Below are 25,397 nucleotides of genomic sequence, written 5' to 3' on the forward strand. Positions count from 1 at the left end.
ATGTGGTTGAGCTAAAAGCACGTATTCGGAGTCAGATCTAGAACTATGATGACCTCCCACAACTCATCACTAGCATACAGGCTTCCCATCCACGAGTATTCAAGAGCATGGATGTTGTGGTGCACACACATGTGATCCCATCACTTGGGACTCTCACCCAGGCGAAGACTAAGAAGAAGGTCTGGTTAGAGCTTAACTTGTACTTCAACGAGTTGATGCACATTGCCACCAACCCAAACTTGCCTATCAGTGTAGACATCATGCACAAGTATGTTTATGGTCCAGCCACTGAAGACAATTATGCACATGCCTTCAGACGAGTTGGACATAGGAGCTTAAGCAATGTACTTGGATGCTATGGAGGTGAAAGTCAGGTTTCAGATGGATGTCACCACGGAACACACAGATGCTATAAGAGACTACAAAGCTTGGCATAAATATGTTACTATTGATCAGCATGAGGATGTTGAGTAGTTGGACTTCTATAGTTGTCTAAGTCAGAGTGATGTCTAGTTTGGCTTGCTCAAGCCATTGTGTGCACATGGGTACATGTGCATTGTAATTTTGAGTCATGTCAAGTGTAAGTCAAGTGTCAATAGTGAATGTAACAATCATAGAGTAGGTGAAGAGTCATGAGGGAAGTTGAACAATCGCAAAGGGGAATGTCAAGGGCCACCACGCCCTTTGCTATAAATAGTCCCTCATAACTCATTGTAGTGGCTTTTGGTCATCCAAGCTTCTGTTAAGACTATCTTGAAGAAATCTTGGATAGTATTGTAATGCACATTGGCTTCTCCACTACACAGAGCTAGTTCATCTCTTTGGAGGAGTAGGCGGATGTGGTTGTAATGCTTCACTGTTGGGGCTAGTAGGTTTACATGGATGTATTATATGATTGGGACTTACACTTCTTTATATAATAAGATCCATCACATTTTCATGCATATGTTGTTCTTGTATTGGAATGCTTCAGTTGCCTAGCAATATATGTTGTTTAATTGATGTATTTTTGCATGAACTACTTCATATGCAATTATATGAATCTTGTTGCAGATGTGCTATTGGTTTAACCATCACTTTGGATTGTTGACTAATCTACTTTCCAGCTTGTGATGCATCTTCGCTCATGTATTCCCTTCTCAGCTAAGTACTGCTACAGGTTTCTAAGGGGTGCACTCATCTCACCCCCATGTGTTAGAACATTTCATTCACCTTCCTTGACTCACTACAGTGGTCACACCCTTGCTACTGATAGGGTTATCTTACTTGCCTCTACATGACATCGCGGTCAAGGCATTACCTTATGACCCATTGTTGGGACTCCTACACCAAACGGTCTAAGGTATAATTGGGACTTTTGACCGGGGATATCCCCTTAACATGTTGGTTGGTCCAACACCATCAACAGATAGCCAAACAGAGATCATATGCTAAAGTTATGACCCCAGGAAGTTGACATTCCAACTTACCCCAACAAGGCTCACAAGAATTTGGTGGTTCATCTCTTAGGGTAAGGTTTTTGGATGATTAGGGTTTCTCATTATTTCTCAATGATAAAAGGCCATTGATCCTCATTGTAACACAATTCAGAGGCATGTAACCACCACATCTCTTCTCAGAGATAAGCTACTATCACCTAAGATAGTTTATTTCCATTCTGCTTGTAACAAATTTTCAGTACTTTATTATTATTGAATTGGAGTTTTGTTTTCGTTGTATCTATGTGTTTCTATTCATATCTCTATTTCATTTCATTCCTTCATAAATCTGTATCAACTCCCCCTAAAGCTATGCTACCTTTTACTAATGATATGGGAGAGGTATCACTCCCAAATTTTGCCTTCGATATTCAAATGTATCTTTGGGATGGAGTTTAGTGACAATATTTGCAATATGTTCTTTAGTGATAATGTATTCTAGCTTAAAATTCTAACCAACTATGTTTTCTCTTAGGAAATGAAATTTGATGAGAATATGTTTTGTCTTTAAATACATAATATGGTTCTTTCAAATATTGACTACACTTGTATTATCACATATAAGTTATATTGGTTGGTCATAGTCTATCCTAATATATTTTAGAGTCTTCTTTATCTAGAGAACATGAGTGCAACATGTTGTTGCTGTAATCTACTAAGATTTAGTTGTTGATATAGATATTGAGTTATTTTTTTTCTCAACAATGATATTAGACAATTTCCCAGAATGAACACTCCTCTAATAGTTCTTTTCTTGTTTTCAACACTTCTAGACCATTCTACATCTATATATGCTATTAAGGTGAAGTATTTTCTTCTTAAGTACCATAAGCCAAAGTCCATAGTCCCCTTTAAATATCTAAAAATTATCTTCGTTGCTTTCACATGAGTCTCCTTTAGATCATATTCTTGCAACCATTCCTATAGCTTGCATGATATATGGTCTTGATGTTTTCAAATATAATAAGTTGGAAATCATTGATTTATACAAAGTTTGATTTGCATCTAGAGATTTTTCATATTTGCTTAATTTTCATCTTGTAACCATGGGAGTGCTAACATGTGAACATTTTTCCATTCCAAAGTTCAAAATTTCCTTAAGATGTTTGGTTTGGGAGATGAATATGCCTTTATTGGTTTGAACAACCTATAATTTGAGGAAGAATGAAAATCCTCCCAACATGGAATTTTCAAAATCTTTCCATGTTTCTACCACAAAACTTTGTCTCATTGTGTCAACATCACTTGCAAATATGATATTGTCCACATAGACAATAATGATTAATATGTTTTCATTATCTATTTTGATGTAATGGTTGTTATCTACCATTCCTATTTTGAATCCTTATTGTTTTAAATATTCCTCAAGTCTTGAGTACCAAGCCTTGGGAGCTTTATTTAGTCCATAAAGAGCTTTCTTCAACCTGCATACATAATCTTCATTTTTTGATAGTTGAAATCCATCTAGTTTTTCAACACATACCTCTTCTTCCAAGTTTCCATTTAGGAACGTTGACTCGACATCCATTTGATAAACCTTGAATTTTTTAAAACATGCAAATGCCAATAACATTCTTATCACTTCTAGACTGGAAACTAGAGAAAATTTTTCTTTAAGGTCAACACCTTCTACTTGTGCATATCATTTGCAAACCAATCTAGATTTATTTCTCATTTTGCTACCCCAATGAAAATCCTAACTCAGAAACATTAATAGGTACCAGCCATTTCAAGAAGGCCTCTATCTTGGAAGGATCTATATTCAACTCTCCTCCACCTATCACATACCCCAGATACACTAAAGACTATTGTGTAAACTCACAGTTCTTGATGTTTTCTAGCAGTTGGTGCTTCTTTAATGTTTGCAACACCTATGTTAAATGTGAAATGTGCTCCTCCTAGGTAGAAATGCATATGAATATATCATCCAAATAGAAAATAGAAAATAAATCTATAAAAGGGAACAATATATCATTCATTAACCTCATAAATGTAGCTACCACATTGCAATACAAACCTTGCTTTATTTTGAAGGTGACCTTATAGGTATCTTCTTCTTTGAATCAAACCTGTGATATCCAAACTTTAAGTCTAGATTGGTGAATTATTTCTCTTGTTGCAACTAATATATTAGATCATCTATTATGGGTAAGGGGTACCTATTCCTGAGCGTAATTTTGTTTAGCCCCGTAATCTATACACATTCACCAAGTCCATCCTTCTTTGGCCCAATGATGATAGGTGACCAACATGGTGATTTACTAGGTTGAATGACACCTTGTTCCAGAAGTTGCTACAACTATTTCTTCACCTCACTTTATTCTATAACATATTGGATGTACAACCTAATATTTGGAAATGGGGAGTTTGGCAATAGCTGGACCTTGTGCTCCACTTCGCTATTGGGTGGTATCCCTTTAGGCTCTTGGAACACATCCTTGTATGCATGAAACAAATCTTTTAGTTCTTGTCTTCGTTTCTTAGTACACCTCTCCATGGATGCCTTTCCTCTCACTAACTATTCTATAGATTTATTTTATTTTAAAAGCGTTGATGGTGAATGATTTTCCATGCTTGATAAGTTGGTAGTGATTATATTTCTCCATGAATATTGCATCCCACATGTACATGTAAGGACTTCCAAACACCACTCGACATACATCAAGGGTAACTACATCTAGCTCTAGTTCATCAATAAAATTAGCATTGCTAGCAAATCTAATTTTGTACTCTTTTGTGATAGGCCTATGAATTAGACATAAATTAAGGCCCATGCCTCTAAAGTAAACATAAATTAAGGCCTATGACCATCCTTCAGCACCTTAAACCTATCCTTTTGTATTAGATAATGTATTTTTAACTTTAATATGTTCATTAGGAAGGTTTATGAATAATTGCATATTTGTCCCTAATATTGTTTATTTTTGTGGAATATTATGAAAATATTGGGAAGATTATGAAGATTTGGAGGAGGAGATAATTTAGGGACTTGCTCCCTACTACAGGAGGATCAATATTAAATAATAAATCAACATGATATTATGGAATTATGGCACAAATTGTGTAACTCCAATGGTTGAGAAAATCTAGGAATGTGTTCCCTGCCATTTAATGCAGATTCCTAGTATTGGGAACGAGATCCACTAATCAAGGGATTTTGGTGGGGAAAGATTCCTCCTTTCATGGGGAATGATTACTAATTATTTTTTATAAGTACAAAGTCAATTTTTCCTCTAAGAGGAGATTTTTATTAGTCTTCTTGTGGAGAGAACTTGTATTTTTGTAGCTCCATTGTATTTTCTTGCAGGGTTGTAATTGTATTGATGAAAATAATGAATATTGGTGTCATGTTCAACTTCTAAATATTGTTCTCCTCCATAGGTTTTTGAGTTCCCTTGGGCTTGGCCATCACAAGAGCCTCATAGCTCTTTTTTTATCATTTTCTTTCCTTCTTTTCACTTCTTATTCACATGCATCTCTTGTTCTTGTTTCTTTATATTTCTGCATTTAGTATTAATGATTTCTTTTTGTAGGATTGGTTTAAATGGTTAATGTAAGTTATTTTGTAGGTTCAGAAGAATTATTTCATCCTTGGCAAAGATTTTGAAGGTCATAGTAATCATTGATCTGCTTGGATTAGTTTGCTTATTCCCAAATCTAGATTTTTGGAACTCCTTTGTGGCAAATAGTAGCAAATTTCTGCTATTTTTTAGAGCATGCTAACGAGTTTCAATCAAGTTGGTTCCACTTGAATTATATCACAAAAAAGATCTATTTAATAATAAAAATTACCCCATTGCATTTTCACTTGACTAGGTTAGGAATTTTATAGATTAACTGGCTCACTAGTTCTTGACTTTCTAGAGTTCTGACTAGTAATTTTCTGCTATTTTTTAGCATGGGTTAATAGAGGTCTTTTTGAGTGATTCCACTTGGAATGGAGACCTAAGATATCCTAGTCAATAAAAAGAGATTTCCCATCCAATTTTGATTTTATTTTCTTGGTAATTCGATGAATTATAACTTCGTGTAGTAAATCTGTAACATCCTATAGGCATCCTGTAGGAAATCCTGTAGCGGCCTGTTTTGAGCCCGAATTGAGAAAAATCATCATTGAAGCTGGGATTAGGCCTCTTGTTGACCTCAAAGCCATTAAAACCATTGTAGCCCTCTTCCTCCACACCTGTCTCCCCTATCAAAGAATAGGAAAGATTAGCATTTGCATTTATAAAATGAAAAGATGACGAAAAATAGTTCTTTTTATTTCTTAATTAGCACAGGCATGCAACAGCTAATACTCCCTAGATCAGATTCCATGCTCAGTTATTTTAAATCATCACATGTGATAAATAGGGTTAAGTTAGGTTTCTTTTACATTTAGTTCATGATATTTATGCAATTAGAATAGGTTTCTTTCCTTGTACTTTATTTCTTGCAATAGGTTAAGGTTTCCATTTCGAACATTTCATTTTCTGCAATTAGTTTAGGATTTGATTTCAGTACATGCGCTTCATTAAATCATGACAGAAAAGGAAGGACAAATTGTATGCTACACATATAGTTCTGACACCTCTTAAGTTTGTACGAACCCCAGGTTGATAATTAAAAGTCGGTAGCCTTAGGAGTTGCAAAATTCTTGTTGCAATACTGAGGCTCATCATTTTGTTAGCTTTATCTCTGCATCCTTATTTACCATCCTAATGGATATGGGTTTGGATGATCACAAAATTTCAATCCCAATTTGTTAACCAATTCCATTGCAATGAGATTTTCCTGTGATCCTAAGTCAAACAAAGCATCAATCTTAGTCTTTTTAACCTATATCTTTATATGGAAAAGCCTCATCTTTACATTCTCTTCCTATTGCTAAATGATACTTGAATTCACCTCCTTCTACTATGATTTACATATTATATTCTCATCCACATCTAAGCTAATTTTAACCTAGTTTCTCGAATCAGTGGCCATGATATTATTCTTCTTTATTATCTTTATTTTAATTCTTCAGATGAAGCTATGGATGTAACTTCTAACACTTCTTCTTTGTATTAACATCAATTTTAAAATGGTTACAATGGTTACTAGGATATTTTGATTGGTGTGTTGTCGCTATTGTCTTTTTATCTTTTCCCCTTTTCTTCTTCTTCCCCTTCGTAAAAGTGTCCTGGTTCTCCTTCTGCTTCGATCCACTTTATTTCCCTCTTTTATGGCCTATGTTCTCTAGGCACTATGTATGTACACAAGCCTCTTCCACTTATGCTTAAACAATATCACTTTCTTATGTAGATGGTTGTGTAGACGCCCCAAATACTTGAGGAGTACCGACAAGTTCTTTGGAGAGAGACACATAATTATGGCCATGCTTCTAAATTTTATGTGTACTCATGTGCACTTTTCCCCTAGTTCTGCCTAAAGTAGTGCCACTAGATCCAATGGTCCTCTACATATCCAATATGGTAAAATTATGACTTTATGAGTGTTTTAAATTCCTCCAACTTAGTTATTGGAGGATATCCCTCCAACCTTAAGGTCTCTATTTGGATTTCCCATTGGGTCAGGGCACGGTCTTCTAATTTCACCTATGCAAATGAAGCCTTTCATTCTTCCTCTATATTATGAACATTGAAATAAAATTCTAATTTACGCAATCAACGATTTAGCTTGTCGATCACACCTTGATATGACTTGATATCAACCTTTGCTTTCACTTTGAATAGGGACTATGAATGGGTCATGACACTTGAACTTAATTGATCTTTTTCAGGTTCTTTCTTTGGCTCCTTCTTAGTTTCTTCTCAATCTCCTAATCTTCCCTCTAATCAGAAGTTAAAATTGCCCATAAATCCGAAGTTAAAATTTCTTTCCTTAACCAGTACATGAAAAATGTCAAAAAATAAAACATCAAACAAGCTAAAAGCTAGAGGTTATCGTTGTAAAGGTTAGCTGAGAACACATGAAATAGTTCCATGAAAATGGAAAATATTGTAGAGAAAGAACACAATTTGTTATTGTGCATATTTCGATAATGAGGCATGATCCTTGATTGGATGAGCATTGTAAGTCTGATATATAATACTTCTACATTCAAACATTATTGTTTCCCCAATATCAGTGCTTAAGTACATTCAGACAACTCCATACCTATAGTTTTTCCACAGGGTTTCATTTTTAGGAAGTAAGGTTGCTACACAACGGGCCCCTATTGCTCCAAGGGGGTGATCAAGGGAAATAACTCCTCCAACAACATTTACTTTTTCAGGGTCTAGCTCTAGTTTCTAGATACAATAGGTGAATTGTGAGTCAAATGCATCATTTATCTCAAAACTATCGATATCATCGATTTCTAGTCCAACTTCCTTCTCATCTAGCAATGACGCTATCTGAAATCTTTGCTTAGTCTCGCATATGCAACTTTGAAAAATCATTTACCCATTAATTAATAATTTCATGCTTTCCTTGCTTTTCTTGTATAAATTCAGTCACCCTCATAAATTCACTGGTGTAGAGGAAAATTGAATTCTATGATCAACTTTGAGTATTGTGATTTCTCATCACCACTTTGGATTTCTTCCAGCTACAGGCGATTTCGTTCCGACATTTGGAAGTCACATAAACACCTATGTGTATCTTAATATGGTAAGATATTTTACCCTTGGAGAACATATTCACTGTGATAAGATTGTAATCATGCTAGTCTTTCCAAACATAACTATCTTTGTATTTTCATTTATATGACTAAGAGAATGAATCCAGAATATCATCTGCTCATTTTCGATTCTGAGGACTTGCATTACTATGTCACTTTTTATAATTGGATTGCATGTCATAGTCATGATATTTGTGATCCCTATCTCTTCCATTGCTATGCAACCAACTATAGTGCCTTTCTCTATCCCAATATCTATCTCTTTCCTTCTCTCTTTCTCTTCAGTGATATTCCTTGTCTATTTCCCATGGGTGCTCTTTTCCATCTCACAAATGGTCATGATCATGATAATGATATCGGACTCTGTATTTCGTATACATGTATCTTTTTTAGCATCTCTATCTCTCTCCCTTGGAGAACTCCTACCATGACAATGATCTTTATCCAAAGCAAGTGAATCCAGGCTAACTAGTATTTGGTCTTCCTCTTTTATTCTTCTTCCAAAGCACTCCTCCTTGGCTCCAACTGACCAGTTCATTCAGGCTTTCATGTTTTAGGCATGCATGGTAGAGCAACATCACATGCGTAATTAGTCATCAAAATTTCATTGATAAAATTATTTGTACGATTCAATGCAAAAATTATGCTTACAACCTTCTATCATAGCTTTCGATAGTCATTATATAAAGTTCCCAAATATTGGTAAACATCAATTGGTTTACCAAAAAGGAGCAAATACAAAGCTCCAAGGATTTGAACATATTTTTAATCTTCATCATAAGGTACACAAATGGAGTTGATTTTCTATTTTCCATTTGTGTGCTATATAGCCATCAAACACCTTGTTGATTTCATAGAGCCTTTCTTTGTGCTTTCTCCATGGTGAGCATATCAATGAAACTTTTTATAAAAAGGAAATTACACGTATCCCATATGCATTACGAGAAATGCAATATGTATTATTCATATACCATTGGCGATGCCAAAGTATTTTGAAGATAAAGGCCTTCTTGGTAGCCTATGATTCTTGGAAGTTGTGGAGTGGCATATAATGATAAATACACACACACACATTTTTAAATTTGAAACACATATATCCCACATGAATCAGGTGGGAATACAAGAACATGTCACATAAATATCACTACAATGCTCATGTGACTCGGTTATACGGTGTCCTATGGTGGTTTATGGGCTTTAGATGGGAGTAGTTCATAGCGTGCACAAATTTCGCGAATGAAAACATATATCCAGACTTATTAACAATTGATATGCAAAGGCCATGGGAGAAACAACTTTCGATTTGGCAAGTAATAGAGGAGTGATTTAATCACTTAGAATTCGATAATAATAAGGACAAATGAGAGAGTGATAATTGAGCTTCTAATGAAAAAGGGGGAAATTTATACTACTAATCCAATTAATAACAAGAAACTTAAGACATCAAAGCCTTGATACACATTTGACTGGATTATAATGGACATTAAAGGTCGAAGGGATATAACATTTTGTATCAAAACATTATACTTGTAAATGAAATTCGACGAAGATCCCTTCTTAATTGAGAATATCTTTCTTTATCTTTCAGACTCATGAGATACAACATAACAAGCCATGCAACAGTTACACCAATAAGACTATGAGACAAATTGGGAAAGAATGTTATGAGGTGTAGGGGATATATTACAAAATTATAGGTGAAAAATCTAAGTGAAGTGAGGTGAGAGATGTTACTCAAGATTAAATAGCAAAAGTTGAAAAAAGTATTGTCAACAAATGCCAATATGATCTGCAAACTACCACAGATATTCCACTAGATAGTTCATCACAACATACTAGATAAAATTATACTTAAAAATACGAAATCGACACTATGAGGGTTTATTTCTCTTTATGTTTCTGGATCTATATATTATTGTTTATTTTATATGCATACAAATTATAATTATGGAAAAAATAATAGTGACATAAAATTTCACAAAACCATAATTGAAACAATATATATCCTCGGAAACCATTTTGGAAAAAAAAACCCAGCTAGAAGGTTACGTTGCTTTGCTTTCTTTCTCTGAATATAATATGGATGCAAATACAAAGAAGTAAGGCTTGTGGATGGTGTTCTACTACATTGCATAAATGCTCTTTGTGCACTCTCTCCCTATACCTATGGGCTACTATGCTCGTCTGTTAGGGTCCAACCCTAACCCCCTTATTTATGTAATAGGGTCAAGGCATAGTTATAGTTAGTTAAAGAATCAATAAAGCCCGTATTAATAATTGTAAGTGGTTGATCCGCATTTAAAGAAAGGGACCACAGTTAGTTGTAAACGGGCCATGGTATTAGATAGATGGTATTGAGAGAACCATGGTACTGAACCATGGTATTGCATGTATGAATCCTATAGAAAGGATAAAGACTCCCCATTGAGGAGCGTCATGTCTTATTTTGTAATCGAGCTCTTCTCTATTAGAGGTTGCCACCTAGAAGAGGCAAGTGAACATTGATTTCATCACTGAATAATAAAATATTTGTTGTTTTTCTCATTTTATTATGTGCTCTGGGTTGTATTTCTTTGTATATTTGGTATTATAGAAACTTCTCGCAAATCAAAAGCATAACAAGTGGTATCAGAGCGCTTTCTAGGGCCGGTGGTATCTCCATTTTTAGCAGATTTTTTTTTTGGCTAGAGACGTGTTCTGGCGTCTTTAAACCACGCGATCTATCGTTGAGCGCATAAACCTGCGGATTTGGGGAGGCATGCATGAAAGAAATACAAGAGGTGGTCACACTTGTTGGACTCCCTTATAACCCCTGTGGGTACCCCTTCGAGTAGTAGCACATTAGATAGAACCGCACATGGACTGTCTTCCATGTACCCTCTAGGTATATTGGAAGCCCGTAGGCTCACCTAAAACCTTGCCTTAGATAAACCGTCGGCTGTCTTGCTGCTACAGTACAACAAGAGAAGCACTCGGGGAGATTACTCACACGTACGATAGGGTAATCGGGTAGTACGACTAAGGGTATGGTTGATCCTCCTTAGTTAGTACCTTGAAAGATTGGGCCGAGTACTACTGTTAGACCCTTATGTATATTGCAATCTGTAGCACCTGACACTCCTTGAGACCATAGTTCCCTTATCTCTCTGAAGATCACCCATTATCTTCTTTACCAGATTAGATCTAGCAGTTGGGGTTCTGTCGCCACTGCAATAATCAGATCCACTAGTTGAGGGTCTACTGCCATAGTACCATTCAGATCTAATAGCTGGGGTTCTTTTGCCACTGCAGTTCAACTCACATTCAACAGTAAGGGTTTCATAGGAAGATCTGACCATTTGTGCATGGAGGGTTGTGGCTCTTATACCTTGGGGAGATTCTCGCAGGAGATTGGGTAGGATTAAGCTTTCTAGAAATTGGCCACTGTAGTATTGATAAGTGAGGAGTAAAACTCCTTTCAGAGTATAAAAAAAAAACCTTAGCCCATAAGAATCAGGAGGACGAGTTGATCAAGGTGGTACCATTCACTTGTCAGCTTCAATTTTTGGGTGGTCCCAAATTTTTTCAAAGTGAAGACAAGTGACTAGGATCTGTGTATGGTAGAAACGAGAGCTCAAGCCATGGCCAACGATAAGATCGAGACCCTTGAAAAATAGTTGGCTTCTTTCAAGATCCTAGCAGACCAGATGCAAAAATTCATGGACACATTCACAAGGGGCAAGTCGGCGTTGCAATCAGAGGCACATGGTTTTAATGAATACCTTGAAGGTGAATCTAACCATAATCTTCACTTCCATGGAAATCACCAACATTCCCACCCTCGACCACCCAAGCTAGACATGTACAAATTTCATGGCTCTAATCCAACAGTATGGGTAGCACAAATGGACCAATATTTCACTCTGAATCATATCGTAGATGATGAAACTAAACTACATGTGGGAGGCCTTTACTTGGACCAAGAGAGATGGCAATGGTGGCAGTGGCATTAGAAATGCTATCTCGCGAACATTACTTGGAAGGTGTTCGAAAAATCCATTTGTGACTGCTTTGACCAAGAATCTAATTTTTTGGGTCATCTTACTAAACTCCGATAGCCAAGCACAGTAAAAGACTACATTGCAGCCTTTGAGACATTGGCCATCTACACAAAAGGTCTAGGAGATGAATTCTACTTGGAATTTTTTATAAGTGGTCTCAAAGAAGCCATCTGAGCCCATGTTTGGATGCACCACCCACCCACCTAGATGGACGCTTGCAAAAAGGCTATCGAAGTGGAATGTGCTTTAGCTACCCAGTCGCCTCGTCCAAATTTCATAGCCAAGGGACACCCCACCGAGGCTCAGGGTACTACCCAAACACTTAAGGTTCAAAAGGTGTCCCCTGCAGAAATGGTTGAAAGAAGAAAACAAGGATTGTGTTACTACTGTGGTGACAAATACACCCGGGGGCATAAATGCAAGGAACCCAAATTCTTTCAAATTGATGTTATTGATCACAACTCATCTGAGGAAGCCCCACCCCTTGAGGGATCAGAGGAGGAATATGAAACCACCCATCAAGACCATGAGCTCCCAGCTATGCCAGAAGAACCAGTTATCTCACTACATGCTTTGGCAGACATTTTTGCACCTCAAACTCTCAAAATCAGAGGTTTTATTAAAAATCGCCCTGTAGTAGTATTTATTGAAAGTGGAAGCACTCATAACTTTATTCATCAAAGAGTCATTGAAGTTGTTCATTGTTTTGTCATGGCAGTCTCTAATTTCCAGGTCCAAATTGCTAATGGGGGGATAATGAAATGTGAAGGCTGCTGTGAAAATATCAAACTTTAGATGGGAGATTACCACCTAAAGATCCACATGTTTTCCATCAACATGGGTGGTTGTGACATTGTCTTGGGTGTTGAATGGGTTCACACACTAGGCCCAATCACAATGGATTTCCAGGAGTTATATATGAGTTTTAAGCAGAATGACCACATGGATACCCTCCGTGGACTCCAGGTAGGTGCTCCTTCTATCATCAGCTTGCATCGAATGGAAAAGTTGTTGAAAAAGGGCCATCATGGAGTTATCACCCAATTTAATGCCATCCAGGCCTTCAAGCCCACTACTCTTCATATTCATCTTGAGATGCAATGGGTCTTAAACCGCCACCAATGGGTCTTTGACAAACCTAAAGAGCTTCCACCCTCTAGAAGGGAACATGATCATAGGATCACTTTGGTCCTAGGGGCACAACTGCCAAATGTGTGCCCATATAGATATCCTTTCGCCCAAAAGAATGAAATTGAAAAAATCATCAAGGAACTCTTGGAAGCCGGTTTCATTCATCCTAGCATCAGTCCGTATTCATCACGAGTGGTCATGGTGCTCAAGAAAGATGGGGAATGGCGCATGTGTCCAAACTTCAGGGCCCTCAACAAGCTCACAGTCCAAGATAAATTCCATATATTGGTTGTTGATGATTTGTTGGATGAACTAAATGGTGCTTAATTCTTTACTAAGCTAGATCTTCGTTCAGGCTTTCACCAAATACGCATGAAATAAGTAGACATTCCCAAGACTACTTTCCAAACTCATGAAGGCCATTACGAATTATTGGTCATGCCATTTGGTCTCTGTAATGACCCATCCACTTTTCAGAGCCTCATGAATCACCTGTTCAAACCATATCTCAAAAAAATTGTCCTCATTTTCTTTGATGACATTCTCATCTACAACCTCACCTGGGAAAAACATCTTCAACATGTAGACCTACTCTTGCAACTACTCCAAAAGCATAAATTATTTGTCAAATTGTCCAAGTGCTCTTTTGGCATGGAAGAAGTCGAGTATTTGGGCCACATTGTGGGTCGTGAAGGTGTCAGGGTGGATCCCAAAAAGATCCAAGCAATGCTGGATTGGCCCCAACCAAAGACCTTAAAGATTTTGAGGGGATTCTTGGGTCTCACAGGCTACTATCATAAATTTGTCTAAAATTATGGTCGCATTGCTAAACCCCTCACTAACCTTTTCCCTTCTCAAGAAAAATTCATTCCTTTGGACTGATGAAGCACAATAGTCATTTATGGATCTCAAACAGGCCACGTGTTCCACTCTCGTATTGGCACTACCTGACTTCACCAAATCTTTTGTGATTGAATGTGATACTTTAAGCATGTGTACTAGGGCTGTCTTAATGTAGGAAGGTTGACCCTTGGCTTTCACCAACCAATAACTAAGTGGGAAACATATGGGACAATCTACCTATGAGAAGGAGATGATGGCCATATTACATGCAGTAGATACCTAACGGCCATACTTATTGGGGCAACATTTCCAAATCCGCACAGACCATCAAAGCCTCAAATATTTTTTGGAGTGACGTCTATCTTCACCCCAACAAAATAAATGGTTGGCCAAAACGCTGTGATATGATTATGAGATAATTTACAAGAAAGGGTGTGAAAATGTAGTAGTGGATTCTTTATCATGCAAATTTGAGCATGATAGCACCCTGCTATCAATCTCTCTTCCCATTTCAGATTGGATTGAAGAAGCCCGCAAGGAATGGTTTTCACATCCCTCTCTCCCCCAAATCATTAATAGCTTGAGAGCAGATCCTAATTCCACAATGGGCTACTCTTGGAAGGATGAGATTCTTAGCTACAAGGTTAGATTATTGATATCACCGACATCCACCCTAAAAACATGCATTTTGGCAGAGTTGCACTCATCTCCCACTGCAGGCCATGCAAGCTTTCAGAAGACTTATGCTTGCACTCGTCATTCATTCTTTTGGACAAGCATGAAAACTGACATTCTTACTTTTGTAGCTAAATTTGATGTGCGTTAACGCCACAAAGGAGAAACAATCAAGTCCCCAGGCACCTTACAACCATTGCCCATCCCTGCCTCAATATGGATGTATGTTTCTATGGATTTCATTATTGGTCTTTCGAAGTCAGGCAACAAATTAGTCATCATGGTGGTTGTGGACATACTTTCTAAATATGCTCATTTTTGCACCCTACCCCACCCATTTACCCCCACTTTTGTGGCTCAAGCTTTCATGGACAAGATCTTCAAACTGCATGGCATGCCCACTTCCATTGTGTCTGATCATGACCCGACCTTCACCAGTAACTTTTGCCAAGAAATTTTCAGGCTACAAGGCACCCAATTCCAACTAAGTACTTCCTATCATCCCCAAACTGATGGTCAAACTGAAGCAGTCAACAAATGTTTGGAGACCTACCTAAGGTGCTTCACTTCAGAAAAGAAACATCAATGGGTATAGTGGTTACCTCTAGCTAAATGGTGGTATAATACTAACTATCATTCCAGCACCAAGATGACTCCATATGAAGCAGTGTATAGTCAACTCCCACCTTCACCTACTTCTTTTATCCCTGGATGCTTTAAGGTGCAAGCAGTGGATCAACTCCTACTGAACCATGCAACCATGCTAGCCTGTCACAAAGATAATCTCCATCAAGCTCAAAATCACATGAAGCAATAAGAAGACCAACATCGTGTAGAGCACACATTTCAAGAAGGGGATTAGGTATTCTTGAGAGTACAACCATACAAGCAAAAATCACTCAAAGACAAGGGCTATCAAAAATTAGCTCCAAAATTCTACGGACCTTATCAAATACTTTAGGGAATTGGAGAAGTAGCCTACAAGCTAGCCTTGCCACTAACTACAAAAATCCATCCCGTCTTCCATGTATCATGCCTCAAGAAAGTGGTGGGGAACAACTGCAGAATTCAAACTAGTCTACCTGAATTGGATGAAGAAGGTTCACTCTGGCTCCAACCTTAATAGGTCCTCAACACGTGAGAATGACATCTGCGTGACTGCACGATCAAGGAAGTCCTCTTCAAGTGGAAAGACACCTCTCCAGAAGATGCGACATGGGAGCCAACCACTATTCTTTAGCAGTTCCTACAACTTCAACCTTGAGAACAAGGTTTTTGTTATGGGGGAGGGCATGTTAGGGTCCAACCCTGACCCCCTTATTTATGTAATAGGGTCGAGCCATAGTTATAGTTAGTTAAAGAGTCAATAAAGCCTGTATTAATAATTGTAAGTGGTTGACCCGCATTTAAAGAAAGGGACCATAGTTAGTTGCAAATAGGCCATGGTATTAGATAGATGGTATTGAGAGAACCATGGTACTGACCCATGGTATTACATGTATGAATCCTATATAAAGGATAGAGACTCCCCATTGAGGAGCATCGTGTCTTATTTTGTAATCAAGCTCTACTTTGTTGGAGGTCGCCCCGTTGAAGAGGCATGTGAACATTTTTTTCATCACTGAATAATAAAATATTTGTTGTTTTTCTCATTTTGTTCTATGTTCTAGGTTGTATTTCGTCGTATGTTTGGTATTCTGGCATCTTCTCGTAGGTTAAGAGCATAACATCGTCTATGGAAAAAAATTTCCTCCAAAAGAATGGAACCCTTTACCTCCTAGTGGTATAGTTATAACACAACCCAATAACCTACTAATGGTTAGGTTTACCTCCTTTAACTCCTAACTAGAGTCAATATGGACTCTTCTAGAGTATTATTCATCATGATCATGTGGCTAGCCTATTTTCCATGAATAATGGGTGCTAATGTGGCATCATATCAAATTATGGTGGTCCAAATAAGAAGGTCAACTTCTGAGTGGCATAATTTTTTCATATTGACTCAAATTCATGCAATTAATGTGTTGTTGGAAAGGTATATATGTATAAAATATGAAAAAAATGTGTGGATCTAAAGTGACAAAGTTATCCCAAAAAAAATCCATTTTATGCCACAAAATTATTGCAGAAGGTTTCAAACCTCAATCTTCCATACTGGATTCCACTAGTAAAAGATCATCCTATGAGCTTATTCCTCCACTTTTTCCACTTGAAAAGCATCAATATGGATGAAAAAAATATATCCAATCCATATCAGGATAGGTTGGTCTTGGTGCATTTTTGGTAGTGACAATAGTATCAACCTATGCGAGAGTTTTAATTTAAGTTGTATTGGTATGTGGTTCCTGTAACTACTCTAGAATTGGGGCTACTTCCTGGGGTGAATTCTCTTCTTCATGCTCTATGATAACAGGGGAAATGCGTTAGTTTATTATTCTGCTTGATCTTAAATGTACATAGTTTCATTCGATAGTATAAATGAAATAGGTGGGAAAAATAGGTGCTTTAGCTTGTTGCACGACCTTATTATTGGAATTCGAGTTAGGTTGCATAGGTAGTTGGGGTCACAGGGGAGGATTTCTTGGTAGCATATTGGAGATAAATTGTAGTTTTTATTTCTATATGGATAATTTATTTTGTATACGAACTTAGTTGCTTTGAAAGGGAGTTTCACACCATCCTTGAGGCATGAAAATGCTTGATTTGGATGACAAGGCGACTATGGCCATGGTGTGGGATATTGGATTATGGGGTGATTGAGAAACCGCCATCAAATTACATGGTACTAAATTTATTGTTGGACCTATGGAGAACTATACATGTTATTATAGGTAATAAAAGAAAAGGATGGATCTTGAGCTATACCTAATGCATGAGCTTCCCATGGATTTTTGGAGGTAATAAAATATGTTGGCTTAGTCTCCTTGCTTGATCCTTTAATTATTTCTTTGTGATCTAGGAAGTGATGGGAAAAGCTTCATCATGTGGTCTTGTTCACAAATTCCACAAACTTCTATATTGTTAAGAGGGAACTTCCTAAGGGGATTCTCCTTTTTGTAGTTAAAATAGAATACTGATAGCACTTTCTTAACCTCAACCTAATTATGTTTTTCCTACAAAACATCCAACTATGAAGACAAAAAACTAAGGATATCGATCTTAAAGTTTTCAAATAAATTATATATTTTCGTCCTTGTTACTCCACCCTTGGCTGATCTCTATATCCTGGAAGAGGCATATTGTGCTAGGGCTCTATTCATTGGTGACCTTCTTTAACTCCTTAGGAATAGAGTGACTATGTCATCATAAGGTTCCTTTGATATATCTCCTTTCCCCATAAGATTCAATATATCTACACAGTCATCTCTCATTCCTTGAATCATTATTATCTTTAAGATATCCTTTCTTGGGACACTATTCTTATACCTTTACAAGTTATATTGGAGGTGTTTAATATAATCCTATAGAATCCCCTCCTCCTTCTAAGAAATTATAAAATTTTCCTCCCTTTGGTCTCTCAATGTGAAATACTATTAATATTTTCTCTAGAAGGTTTTCTTCATATCATCCCAAGTGGATATGGATTCACCACTGAGGCCCATAAACCACATAAATGTGGCTTCCTTCAAAGTAGTAGGTAACAACTTCAACTTCTATGTGTTTGAAGTGTATTCATAGCTCTGACATAGAACATCAAATTCGAAAAGGAAGGTGTCAGGATCTTTGCTAGTCATGCCATTGAAATTTGGGATAGATGAAAGGGGAATATTCTTCATCAAAGCTTGTCTAGGAATGTTCTTGATGGGGAAATTGAAGATGGTAACTATATCACTTCTGTTTGAATTTTCTGTTTGGTGCTGCTAAAAAATTTGGAAGTTTTTCTAAATTACCTCAGGGACTCACTGTTCACTAATGAGGTTTCCTAGCTATGAAGGATCTTCTAATGGGTGACAAATATGCCTTACAACACTTCACTCATATGGGATGGAACTATTAAGAGGTTTCTCAACCTCCAACCCCAGGCCTTTATTTTCCAAGGTCTATTCATATGTATCCCCTTCTGTCAAGTATTGGTACTCAACCTCTGCTATTGACACAAATATTTCAATGTGGGTATAAGATTTTAGTTTCGCTCCTAAAATAGATTATTCAAAAGATTTTGTCCCCTAAACTTTTTATCCCATGATAGATGATCCACGAGATCCATTCTTCAAGGATTTATTCTTGAAGTAGATGATTTTGAAATTAGCTCCTATATGAAGGTTACCCATCCAAAATCTTGATTCCTTCTTCCTCTACATTCCCTTCTTCCTAAATTTCTTTTATTTTTTATGGAACCACATGTTGATGTTTGAAAATGGGTCCCTCTGAACACCAACACCTCAAAGTTATCAACAACTAGATAGAAGTAATGGGAATGTTATCTTGGGCTTTATAGATGCACAATTAGAGATTGAATCCATGCCAAGATTAACGTGACTCCACCCTCTCATTCATCAAAGAAGTTGCCGGTTACTAGGAACAATCTTGTAGGTTAAATAAATTATGCCATATCCTCTTAAGGATAAAACATTCAAAAGCTTGAATGGATAAGACTGATAGGTAACATATTTAGTCTAAATATCAACTATTTCTTAAAATTTAAGGATTGCTTAGTATTTTTATATTTATAAAATTAACATGGAATATTAATCAAATATTCAAAATACGAAGTTAGATTTTAATGAAAAGATATTTAAAAAAACAATTAAACAAAGAAATATCTTTTTTTTTTTTGGTAGGTAAGCACCCATGGGGATTTGAACTAGTGACCTATCGCAAGGAGTGCCTTAACAGTGCACCCATTCACTATCAATCCAAAGCGCTGTGGCCATTAAACAAAGAAATATCACAACCACAATTAAATTTAAAAACAAAATATAAACAAAATATACACAAAACGTTAAAAGCTTGTATAAAAAAATAAAAAGTAAAGTTATACAACAATAAGCATTATATATACATAAGTCATAGCATGTACATTTGCATATGTAGTTAATAATACAAAATTACACCATATAGATATGTGTGTGTGTGTGTGTGTGTGTGTGTGTGTGTGTGTGTGTGTGTGTGTGTGTGTGTGTGTGTGTGTGTTTGTGTCTATGTATGTATGTATGTATGTATGTATGACTGCGGTCAAAGTTTGCAATATTATTGGATTTTTATTAAAATTTGTACATAGAAAAATATAAAATCAAAATTGTACATAAAAAATAAAACAACAAAATATAAGGATAGTAAAATGAAATCAAGATTCCAATATTATTAAAAAATAAACCAAAATAGTAGAAGAAATATTGAGGCGGGATATGACCTGTGAAAGTATTTCTTATTGCTTCAAAAAGAAAGGTACAAAGCTTTGCATGATGGTATATGCCTATGTGGAGAAGGTGATACAGAGTCAAATTTAAATTAATCAACAACATGAAGGAATACAACACTCCTGTAGAACTATCACATAATTAATACCAATTTAATGATAAGAACAATGGAAATAATGCATAAAGAAAGAGATGTATACCTTCACTCGGTTATTAATTAATGGAGCTTTGCATTCAATTTCTAGGAAGTACTCACCTGCAAACCAACAATATTCATCATACAAGTAGAGATCAATGCATGAAAAATGGATTAAGAAAATAAAAGGGAAAACCTCATTGACTAGTTAGGTCCCCACTCACAATTCAGGAAGCATTTGGGTGTGAAAAATTGGGAATGTCATGAACTAGATAGTTTTTTATTTTTATAGATCTATCGAGGAAGGTGAATGGTATATATTGCTCTAGAATTTCCATCTGATGCATGCTAGGCAATTGCATTTGTTAAATTGTATGGAAACCATTTCACTTTTTTTATTATATATTATTACTTCAAATTACAACGTAGCCTCATAATTTCGCCATTTTATTATTTACATGTATATCTAAGGATATATTGAGAAATTCAATATTTGTACAAAGTAATATCTAGAAATCAAAGCTCTTAGCACCCTCTCACTCACATAAATCAACAATGGTGCAATAAGATACATCCATGTTGTTTTCTTATACCTTAAGTCCTCTAGGTAGAGCATGATCTCATGGATGATAAAATAGATATATACAATCACCAGAAGATGGTGAGAACACTAGAAGGTGTTGAAACCTATCAATTTGTTTAAAGGTTGAGGGAGATTAACAACATTTCTACTGAACCATCAAGTTTCAAGTGTGAACGTTGTTGCCATAAGAAAAATCATGCAAATCCTAGTTATACTGGTCCTTTAACCATATTTGCACATGTTGGATTTTTATAATTGAAGTATTGTGCTATACTTGCAAATTTTGATTTAGAGGCATGGGTTACACGAGGGAAATCACAAGCTAAATGGTTGTCAACATGTAGTATCACTCCTACCACAATGAACACTGAAATATTCTTATGAAAATTTATATTGTCATCAAAGGTAAGAAAAAAATCCAAGCTTAGTAGACTAGAGCTAAGTAAGTATGTTCCTATAGTATGGAAGTAATATGAGTGTCACGTTGAGTTTTAGAGCCTTGGGAGAACCTTTAACAATAAATAGGAAGTAGCCCATAACATGACAAGTTGCCTTGTCTTCATATCGAAATAATTTCCATGTGAAAATTGTGATCATTTTCATGGTCCAGAGGAAAACAACCCACACACTTTTTGAATTCTCATCCATGAAGATCCTAATTTTGGTATTTTACTGTTGAATTATGTTTTCCTTCTTTGGCCCAAAATTTTGGCTCATAGCTTGGTTGGTACAGCTCGGATCTTGACTGTAATTCATGTAAGTGTCTCTTTTGCAATAATAAGGTTTCCAATTACCATAACTCAATGTACCCATAATTCTCCAAGTCAATTTCCTCCATTATAAATGCGGCGTATTCCTTATTATATTAAAACTTAAACACTGCATCAAATAAATTTTGGCTCCAACACAATTACCTCACCAATATCTTTCTACGAGCATCACATACTTTGCTTGTTTTTTCTTTGTTTGAACGCACTCTTCCTACAACAACAATAGCATGTGCTAAGGACCTGTTCTCATGAATATATATTCAAACAATGGAACTAACTCATGATTTATATCATTAGTGGCTAGTATTCTCTGATTTATGTGTTTCGAAAGGTGGGATATGTAATCAATAATCCTGTCCAGATCGAGATCCACAATTTTCCCATCGACTGGAATAATGTTTCAAATGGCCAGCCTTAAGTAAATTGCAAATTCCCTGAATATTCAAGAATCTGACGGACATGGGTGCAGTCAATTTTTTTATCCCGCCCATGTCCATCGGATTCCCGAATATTCGGGGAATCTGCAATCGACTTAAGCTCACCGGTTTTGAACCTATCATTTCACTAAATTTTTTATTTAATTTTCCATCAAAAATATTTTGTCGACATTGGATGCATAGGTGGCATTTAGGATATGGGAAAATGTACATTAACCAGGGTGTTGATGTTATAGACAAATTTGTGCCTTACAGCAACAAGCATGAATTGTCAATAATCCAAGGGATCCAAAGTTCCCTAAACATGATGTTCCTACCCCTAGAGGAACAAGGTCAGCAAACCAACAGCTCTCAGATCAGTTCTCCACCTGAAAACACTCAAAAACAAGCAATCCTGAAATCAAAGCAGGTGCTCCACTAGGTTTCTGCGCTGAAACTCAGTTGCTCCATGGTGTACCTGCATTGCAAAGCAAGTGGAACAAAGGCCACCTGCGCTGAGCGAGATGGGACAAGTGGCACACTGAGTCATTGCTCTGGAATCTTCCAAAAATGACACTTGGATCAGGTATTTCGCCTTGTGATGAGTCAGAGGCTCTGTTTCTCCAAGTGGAAGCAAGGTTCTCCAAGTGGATTCAAGAACTGAAGATCAACTAAAGATTAATTGAAGAGGAGAGGACACAAGGCAGCTACACATCAGTTGCAAGCTGACTCATCCTTTCTTAATTCATCTATATATTGAGCTCTCTCCTATGAGCTCAAGAGGCTGGAATTTTGTGCAAAGTAATGATATGCTGTTGGTTTCACTATAGAACTATTGGGTGATTGTTTGAGAGAGGTGAAGAGGAGAAATTCTTTCTGCTGGGAGGTGTTGCTGGGTTGGAGCCTTCAATGGTTGTAATACTCTCAGAACCTTTACTTCTTCATTAATAAAAGCTATTGAGGTTCTTCTATGTGCTCTTGTTTCAATGATATATTGTGATGATTGCATGTTTGGTTACACTAATCCATGAACCAGTTATGATTGCATGCCTCTTGTAGTTTCCTTCTTTGTTGTTTTGCAGGATCTCATTGTAGCTGGGCAAGCAAAAGAACAAGGAGCTAGGAGCAAGCGGCCAAAGAGAGGAGTTTGGATTCGACATTAAGCGCAAGGCAACGGTTAGTGCATTTCTCCATTCTCTTTTGCTTTCATAAAGAAGTAAACCTTAAGTAGTTTGTTTTACAGTTGTTGCTAAGGAACTATCACCCTTAGAGTGGGATAGGGTCATCCGAGTCAGATACTTTTCCCTACAACAAACTGGTGACTCCACTGGGGATCGTATCCGTTTGATTGTGTTTTTAGTATTTTGCTATTCATTTCCTGAACAAAAGAGTACCAAATCGAAAAGCTTTTGACTATATCAAAAGCGAAGTAGAGGGCAGCTACTCTGGCTCATTTCTGAGCAAGTTCATGATTTGAAAAGCTGATCTACAAGGATCCTTGTAAGCTCTTAGTGATAGCTTTTCACCTTCCTAATCATCCCTTTGAGTGTGCTTGACTGATTGCTTCTGATTTGAGCAAAAACTGTGCATTTTTGAGAAAATTATGACCCGGAAACTGTGAAAACGCAGCTTTCGTTTTCCAAAGCAGGTAGTACACAGGCTACCTGCTTTGCAACGCAGGTCCCGAAGGGGCTACCTGTGCTGAGAGCCAGACTGGCTGTGCAGCACCTGCGTTGGCCCAATTTTGCCTAGTGCTGTTGGGGTTTCCTCCTTTTCTCTTACCTGTTTTCACTATTGATTTGGCTGCCAGTTACCAGTCTTGCACCTGTTCTGAAACCAATATTACTTGCCATCATTCCGCCTCCGTTATATAATGAAATTGTACTTGTTATTTGTATTTCTTACTCATTTACAATTTCCCATAACGAAAAGTAAACTAGTCTTGCTTTTGGCCTCTTAGATCTGAACCTGTGTTAGGCATTTTGCTGGTCTGAAGAGTTAGCTTGTTTGCTGTCCATAGCTGATTAGTCATTTACTTTAGTCATTATGGTTTGATTTCATGCATTTCTAGTGATTAAGCAAGTGAATCTTAAGGTGTCTTTTGATTTTGGACAAACTTGTTTACTTTCGCTTTAAATCGAAATCAAAGTTATATAACAACTTTCTTTTTGTAACCCATCCACATTAAGAAAGGGAAAAAGAAAATACATGCATTGTGCATTTTGCATTTGACTGTTTGCTTGACGATTTAGGAAAAATTTGCATTTAGTGTGTGCTCTATGATCTGTGTGAAAAGATTTGCCTTTCTTTTCCCTTAGTAGTTAAGGTTTTCAAAGTTGAAAGATTGAAAAGTTTGCTTCTCATCTTAGACTGCATTCAGGAATTTGTTACATACATCTCGTGGTGATCCTTAAAGGAAAACTGCTAAGCAAGATCAACATTAAAATAAATTCAATTTACATAACAACGCTTTGTAACATAACGCAAACAAATAAAGGTCTAGGTAGAGACGTGTTCCGGCGTCGTTAAACATAGTGACTGTCGATCTCTACGAAGGTGGGTGATTCCTCCTGAGAGTCGGTGGCACTAATACGGACTTGTGCTCCCACGTACCGTCGCGTATATATTGGGAGACCCCTATAGGCAATTATCCTTTATCCATAGGAAGCCGTGTCGGCCGCCCTACTGATCGCGATCCAGTGAACACAGCATTCACGAAGATCGACCACCCGTACCGTAAAACGTATTCTGTGGTTTCGCGAAAAGTTTGGCACACCCTCTGCCTAGAACTCCAGAGAAGTTTTTTTTGGCCTTTTTCAAACTCTATAACTGAAAAAGTCCATCCGAGCATTTGTCACTTCGAGCTCGTTAATACATCGAAGGAGACTAGAGTCATCTTTAGCTTTTTCTCGACTCTTAAAACATGAAAAAGCAAGTTTGTGTCTAAAAGCATCGTTAATAAAATTTATTTTAAACGGAGCATAATCACCTCTTATTCCCATGTTGATCTTTCAGTTGAAAAGTATGGAGCCCACCAACCAAGGAAGTAACCTTGGTGGAAGTCCAAATCCCTTCTCCTCTTGGGGGGATGTTGGTGCGCCTCATATGGCCACATTGTCACTTCCAGGATTGACACTTGGCCTACCTGTATGGCTCTTTTCAACTAATGTAGTTCAAATCGCCACAAATCCTGAGCAGTCGAATCAACAGTCAGACCAGTCTAGAGCTGCCCACCAGCCTTCCACTTCTTACATTTCTTCCTCTGATCCTTCATCTTCACAAGGTAGAGCCGGCAAAAGTCAGCCTCCCATGGAGAAGA

General features: G+C 37.0%; 1 pseudogene; it reads right to left on the minus strand.

The window, feature by feature from the left end:
* Positions 1 to 8,243: 8,243 nt before the first annotated feature.
* Positions 8,244 to 25,397, minus strand: part of LOC149201122 (uncharacterized) — a 127,510-nt pseudogene continuing 110,356 nt past the window's right edge.

This window comes from Pinus tabuliformis, chromosome 2_1 (assembly GCF_031772625.1).
Source record: "Pinus tabuliformis cultivar Carrire ecotype Pingquan chromosome 2_1, CPIR1, whole genome shotgun sequence".
NCBI lineage: Eukaryota > Viridiplantae > Streptophyta > Pinopsida > Pinales > Pinaceae > Pinus > Pinus tabuliformis.